This window comes from Camellia sinensis, chromosome 13 (genome assembly GCF_055761805.1).
Source record: "Camellia sinensis isolate YWXY chromosome 13, ASM5576180v1, whole genome shotgun sequence".
Classification (NCBI taxonomy): Eukaryota; Viridiplantae; Streptophyta; class Magnoliopsida; order Ericales; family Theaceae; genus Camellia; species Camellia sinensis.
The window spans coordinates 33,487,550-33,494,528 of record NC_138973.1 but is presented as its reverse complement, the minus strand read 5'-3'; the positions used below and the strand labels follow the sequence as shown (position 1 = coordinate 33,494,528).

At 37.7% G+C, this 6,979-nt stretch overlaps 2 pseudogenes across 1 annotated transcript; one reads left to right on the top strand and one right to left on the bottom strand.

Annotated features, from left to right (window-relative positions):
* Positions 1–3,714: 3,714 nt before the first annotated feature.
* LOC114257208 (chaperone protein dnaJ GFA2, mitochondrial pseudogene) lies at positions 3,715–5,652 on the bottom strand (annotated as a pseudogene).
* Positions 5,631–6,655, top strand: LOC114257207 (chaperone protein dnaJ GFA2, mitochondrial pseudogene; annotated as a pseudogene). Its single transcript, XR_014348653.1, has one exon. The product of XR_014348653.1 is annotated as a chaperone protein dnaJ GFA2, mitochondrial pseudogene (transcript).
* The last annotated feature ends 324 nt before the right edge of the window (positions 6,656–6,979 follow it).

The window sequence follows — 6,979 nt, the reverse complement described above, 5'->3', positions numbered from 1 at the left end:
ATAAAATTTTCGTAAGTGTTTTTGAGCTATACAACTATATATATATATTTAAATTTTACAAAAACAAGGTCTTCAACTCGAGAGACACAAATTTCACCCTGAACTTGTGTGACAAATAAATAAGTGTTTTTCAATTGTCATAAACCCATTTACAAACGATCTTTTAATATAAAACAAATACTACTAATCACGTGGTGCAACAACCATTCAATTAAATTATGAAATGATTTTTATAAAAAAAAAAAAATCCGAGTCATTACATTTTCAAAGTGGATCTCCGTAAATTAATTGTAACGCCCTGAAAATTTGGCATGATATATCTATTTATGAAACAAAACCCACCTGATAGACAAACACATATATAGCTAACTAATTCATACGCCCATTTCCATTAAATCCCAAATGCCAAATACATGTTGTTCACATCTCAATGCCCCAGTTCTAATCCCAAACATGCATTTTATAACAAATGTGAAATGGAAGCCAAACAAATAATAAGTGCCTTACAGACTTACAAATTTATCCAAGAACATTCTTGGTTACACAAAATGGAGTTTCAACTCAACACAAATACAACCCTGGGCTTACATTCAACAATTAACAATAAAACAAAAATGAAGCCTCAACTCCGAGTCGTCCCAAGTCAATGCCTTAGCGGAGGCATAGCACCTATACCTGAAATGGTTTCCGTTATAGGGTGAGTCACAGCCCAATAGAGATATACTACACAACATATGAACAATGACAAGACTAAAGAGGAGTATGCTCATGCCATGCTCATGATAAAACAGTTTATCTCTCTTTTTGTAAAGCGTGCAATGCCGAGATGCAACAACAAATATAAAACTATTTCCATTTTAAATCATATCTATTACATGAATACGGGCCCTGTGAATCTGTCACGCCCTTGAAAATAACCCATTATATATATCATTGACATGCACTATTTAAAGAAAACACTTTATTAATTCATTCATCAGAGTATTACCAAATAAAAACATTACATGAAACATCAAATTAAATGCCCTACAGGCTTACATCTTTCCAAGCCAACACTTGGACACAAAAGTATGAGTTCTAACTCAAATACAAATAATGCCCTAGGCTTGAAAGTTTATCAAATAAAAACAAATAACTAAAGATAGTCTTCAAAGTCCAAATCCTTCCAAGCTAAGTCCTTGGAGGTAGCTTATCACCTGGACCTGAAAATGATGTTCCCATAAAGGGTGAGCCACAGCCCAGCAGAAATATACTAAACCAAATATAAGCATTGAATAAAGCAATAGCATTCAATAGATGGTTAACCAGGATAATCAATTACCTCATTATACAGTCTCATGACACTAATGTCTAAAACACGTTTTACTTTCCAACATTATCAATATGGCTCAGAACCTGGCCAAACTTACAACAGTGAACTATATATATATCATATTCACATTCTTCCAATGTCAACAAACAAATGAGACTCAGGCTCAAATCACAACACTTCATACTTCCCGTTTGATACACATTTTAGTGCTGTATCAATAAAAACATTTCAATATAAATAAGCACACATAAAAGTGATGCTAATGGAGTCCATCCCCTATCTCCTCCCAAACAAAATCCGGTTTAGAGGTCCATCCCCTATCTTCCCCTAAACCGTGGTGTACATCCCCTATCTCCTCCCACACAAAACAATGTATGTAAACACATAACATATACAACACACAATCAATACACATAATGTCTGTATTAATTCAACAGTCAAAATTGATGACTTAATCAATGATTAGTTTCAGTTATTCCTAATCCACATGCTGTGTCTACAACAATCACGACTATCCTCCACCGATAGCCCAAAACAGTTATTTCTAGACTTGGAAATAAATATAATAATTCAATAGACGAGTGATTTAAATTATCCAACTACGCCATTTAATCAATGAATTCCTCAATTTCATGAATTAAACCAAATTCCCCAATTCCCTTAAATTAATTATACAAATTAATTAATTAATACAACTAGGGTTTTTCCCAAAATTATCAAAGTAACCCCAACATATCAATATACCAAAACTTAGAACAAAACTTATAAAAATGGAGTAGGAAATCCCTACCTCGAAGAAGATAACCCGAATGGAGAAGACAGAGATAAATACCCAAATTCCAATGTGCTCCAAATCACTAAATGTTCAGATTAAATGGAGGCCTTCGACTCACTCTATCTTTTTAATAAAGGATCTAAGGTAGAAACTCACTCTAAGTAGATCAATCCTAAGAGAGAAGGTGTGTAGAGGAAGAGAGAACTCGTAACTAGGGTTTTGGAATCTGAAAGTGTATGAAAAACTGATTTGAAACACGCTGCTGCCTATTTAAACCTGACAGGCTCGCTCGAGCGAAGACTTGGTCGCTCGAGCCACCAGACACACGAAAACCTCGCTCGAGCGAAGAAAAGCTCGCTCGAGCCAAGAATGCAATGCTTCAGGTCTGCAACCCTAGAGCACACTCGAGCGACAGAATGCTCGCTCGAGCAAGGAACTAGAAAACATACACCTCGCTCGCTCGAGCGAAGAAAATCTCGCTCGAGCGAATAAGCACTACCCTCAGGTCTATACCAGACGCAGTCGCTCGCTCGAGCGAAGCAAATCTGGATCGAGCCAGAAGACACAAAAAAACAAACCTCGCTCGAGCGACCAAATCCTGGCTCGAGCGACCAACCCAAAAACTGGACAGCAACACTTGGTTTACGAACCCAACCAACCTGAAACAAACCTGCCCAACACATCCTATAACTCCAAATGAGAAAATAAAGGACGACAACAACAAATATACAATGACAGAATAAACGGAACCCAAGTCCGGATACAATAATCAAATGGGAAAAGACCGGGGTCGCTATAGAATCTCTAGGCGAGTGTCTGCAAGTAGGCCCTAATGCACTACCACTGTCATTTTTATTAGTAAATTGGAAGGCTCGACACCTAACTGCGCGGTTCCACACCCCCAACCCAGATTCACCAAGTATTCATCTTTTCGCAAATAGATACATTTCCAAACATTTCTAAAAAACAGATACCTTTCCAATGAAATTAATGTAATGCAATGAGCAATGCAACAAATGAGAAATGTGGTTCAATTTACCTAAGTCTCATGCCTTTCTACAACAATTATGGTTATCTTCCACCGACAGCCCAAAAAAGATATTTCTAAACAGATATTTAAACAATGAAATTCCAAAAATTTTGATAAATACAATCTATTCCACATTTCATCAAATATGAACAACTACACTAGTTTTCATATCACAATCACGTCCGGTAACCTCTTAAGGTTCATTTCTAACCACGTCGGCTTTATTCCAACAGATACATTAAGCAAAATAATATCGTTAATGCCCAAGAAAATATCATCTTCTTTCCAAACTCATTCTCCAAGCATTATTCAACTATGACATCCTATTTTGATCAAAAACCCTTAAAATTAAATACAATTCCTTTGTTTTCTTTAAAAATGCTCTTTTGGTCACAAACCGGTAAAAATTTCAAAACTAATCGAATTGAAGTTCGTTTTTATTCAAATTTAAAACATAGCTCTTTCATAACCTTACAAATATATTCCAAGTTTACACTTTCACAATTTGGGTATCAACTCTTTATTTTTCTCAAAATTTCACTTCTAAGCAAATAAATCACAAATTTTCCAAAAATTCTAATTAAATTATATGGAACTCTAAACTCCCTATAATCAAGTAAAAGTGCATAAAGAAGTGCAGCAAAAATCCCTACCTCAAGCTTAGGAGAGAAAATGGATGAAAACTCAAAAATTTGACGTTGCCGAAATTCGATCTCCACCGATGAAAATGTTGTTCCTGCCAAGCTCTTCATTTTGGTCTCAAGAACATTGGTCTGAAGTTTACTACAAGTGTCCACTGGGATGCTGACATTGAAGTGCACATATTGATCCCCAAGCGAGTAAGAGTTCCTTGTTTTTATCCCTTTTTTCAAAACCACCTTCTGACCAGGTTGGGTGCTGGGGTGGACCTTAAGAACAACATCTCCCGTTAGAATTGGGACCTGGATGATTCCACCTAAAATTGCCTGAGTGATACTCAGTACATCATCAACATGAATGTTTGGCCCTTCTGGTCGAAAAACAGGATCTTCCCAAACCTTGATAGTAGCATAAAGATCACCAGGTTGATTGCCATCAGGATCTGTTCCATCACTCGTATACACAATCATAGTTTCATTATCATCTACCCCTGGCATGATATCTATCTTGACTGTCTTTGGTCCTCTAACTATTTTCTCTCCGTGGCAAGACTTGCAAAAGTTCTTAACAATTTTCCCAATTCCATGACAATAAGAACACGTAACCTGGACGCTGAATGGGCCAGTGACCTTGTTTATCATGCCTGAGCCTCTACAGGTCTGGCAAGTTTCTGGTCTGGTTCCAGGAGGAACACCAGCTTCACCACAAGCTTCACAAGGCAGATCAGTTTGGAATGTCAGAGTTTTGGTGCATCCTTGAACAGCTTCCATAAAGGATAGTTCAACCAAAACCTTGACATCTTTGTCGCCCATTCCCCTATTAAAGATAATATTGAAGATATTATCAGTATTGAAGATGTCAGTAAATGGATAGAAATCAGGACCCCATTTACCACCACCCATGCCACCACCATGAACATTGTTTTCATAAGTTTCATGGCCAAGTTGGTCATACTGTGCACGTTTTTCTTCGTCCTTCAAAACCTCATATGCCTTTTGGACTTCTTGAAATTTCTTTTCAGCTTCAGGATCATCTTTATTTGTATCTGGATGTAACTGCTTTGCAAGCCCATAATAAGCTTTCTTGATTTCAGATGCAGTTGCATTCTTATTTACACCAAGTGTGTCATAATAATCTCCGGCTGCCATATATGCAGTGCCATGAATAGCTCTTGCTACAGGGGCCCCAGTTACAGTCAGTGTAGTACTCTTCGGTACTGGACCTTGAGTTGTAGTAATGGTGAGAGTGATTGAAGAAAATGAATGTTAACAGAGTGTTTCCTCCACTCCCTCTTCCTCTCCCTCTCTCGTTTCACTCCTGTTGTCTGTGTAGTATATTGAGAACAATCAGACCCATCTCTCTCTCTCTTTAGAAAATATTCTTTACACCTTTTGACCCCACTCCAGCACCTCCTCTTTTCTTTTAGAAGACCACTCTACCTTTTCTCTACAATCTCTCTTTTTTTTTTTTTTTTTTTTTTTTAACATTTTCATAATCTAGTGCAATAATTTACAAAATATACATTCAAAGTGATTATCTCAAGACTCTTAACCAATGAGAACACCCCCTTTAAAGACACAATTCAATGATATATTTTGTAATTGCAACGTCACACTATAACTAACTCATACTAAAAGAAAAGAGGAGGTGCTGGAGTGGGGTCAAAAGGTGTAAAGAATATTTTCTAGAGAGAGAGAGAGATGGGTCTGATTGTTCTCAATATACTACACAGACAACATGAGTGAAACGAGAGAGGGAGAGGAAGAGGGAGTGGAGGAAACACTCTGTTAACATTCATTTTCTTCAATCACTCTCACCATTACTACTACTTAAGGTCCAGTACCGAAGAGTACTACACTGACTGTAACTGGGGCCCCTGCAGCAAGAGCTATTCATGGCACTGCATATATGGCAGTCGGAGATTATTATGACACACTTGGTGTAAATAAGAATGCAACTGCATCTGAAATCAAGAAAGCTTATTATGGGCTTGCAAAGCAGTTCCATCCAGATACAAATAAAGTTGATCCTGAAGCTGAAAAGAAATTTCAAGAAGTCCAAAAGGCATATGAGGTTTTGAAGGATGAAGAAAAACGTGCACAGTATGACCAGCTTGGCCATGAAACTTATGAAAACAATGTTAATGGTGGTGGCATGGGTGGTGGTCAATGGGGTCCTGATTTCTATCCATTTATTGACATCTTCAGTACTGATAATATCTTCAATATTATCTTTAATAGGGGAATGGACGGCAAAAATGTCAAGGTTTTGGTTGAACTATCCTTTATGGAAGATGTTCAAGGATGCACCAAAACTCTGACATTCCAAACTGATCTGCCTTGTGAAGCTTGTGGTGGAGCTGGTGTTCCTCCTGGAACCAGACCAGAAACTTGCCAGACCTGTAGAGGCTCAGGCATGATAAACAAGGTCACTGGCCCATTCAGGGTCCAGGTTACGTGTTCTTATTGTCATGGAACTGGGAAAATTGTTAAGAACTTTTGCAAATCTTTCCATGGGGAGAAAATAGTTAGAGGACCAAAGACGGTCAAGCTGGATATCATGCCAGGGGTAGATGATAATGAAACTATGAAGGTGTATAGGAGTGGTGGAACAGATCCTGATGGCAATCAACCTGGTGATCTTTATGCTACTATCAAGGTTCGGGAAGATCCCGTTTTTCAACCAAAAGGGCCAGACATTCATGTTGATGCTGTACTGAGTATCACTCAGGCAATTTTAGGTGGAACCATCCAAGTCCCAACTCTAACGGGAGATGTTGTTCTTAAGGTCTGCCCCGACACCCAACCTAGTCAGAAGGTGGTTTTGAAGAGAAATGGATAAAAACAAGGAACTCTTACTCGTTTGGGGATCAATATGTGCACTTCAATGTCAGCATCCCAGCAAACACTTGTAGTAAACTTCAGACCCATGTTCTTGAGACCAAAATGCAGAGCTTGGCAAGAGCAACATTTTGACCGGTGGAGATTAAATTTCGGCAATGTCGAATTTTGGAGTTTTCATCCATTTTCTCTCCTAAGCTTGAGGTAGGGATTTTTCCTACACTTATTTATGCAGTTTTACTTGATTATAGGGAGTTTAGAGTTACATATAATTTCATTAGAATTTTTGGGAAATTCATGATTTATTTGCTTAAAAGGAAAATTTTGAGAAAAATAAAGAGTTGATACCCAAATTGAGAAAGTGTAAACTTGGAATATATTTG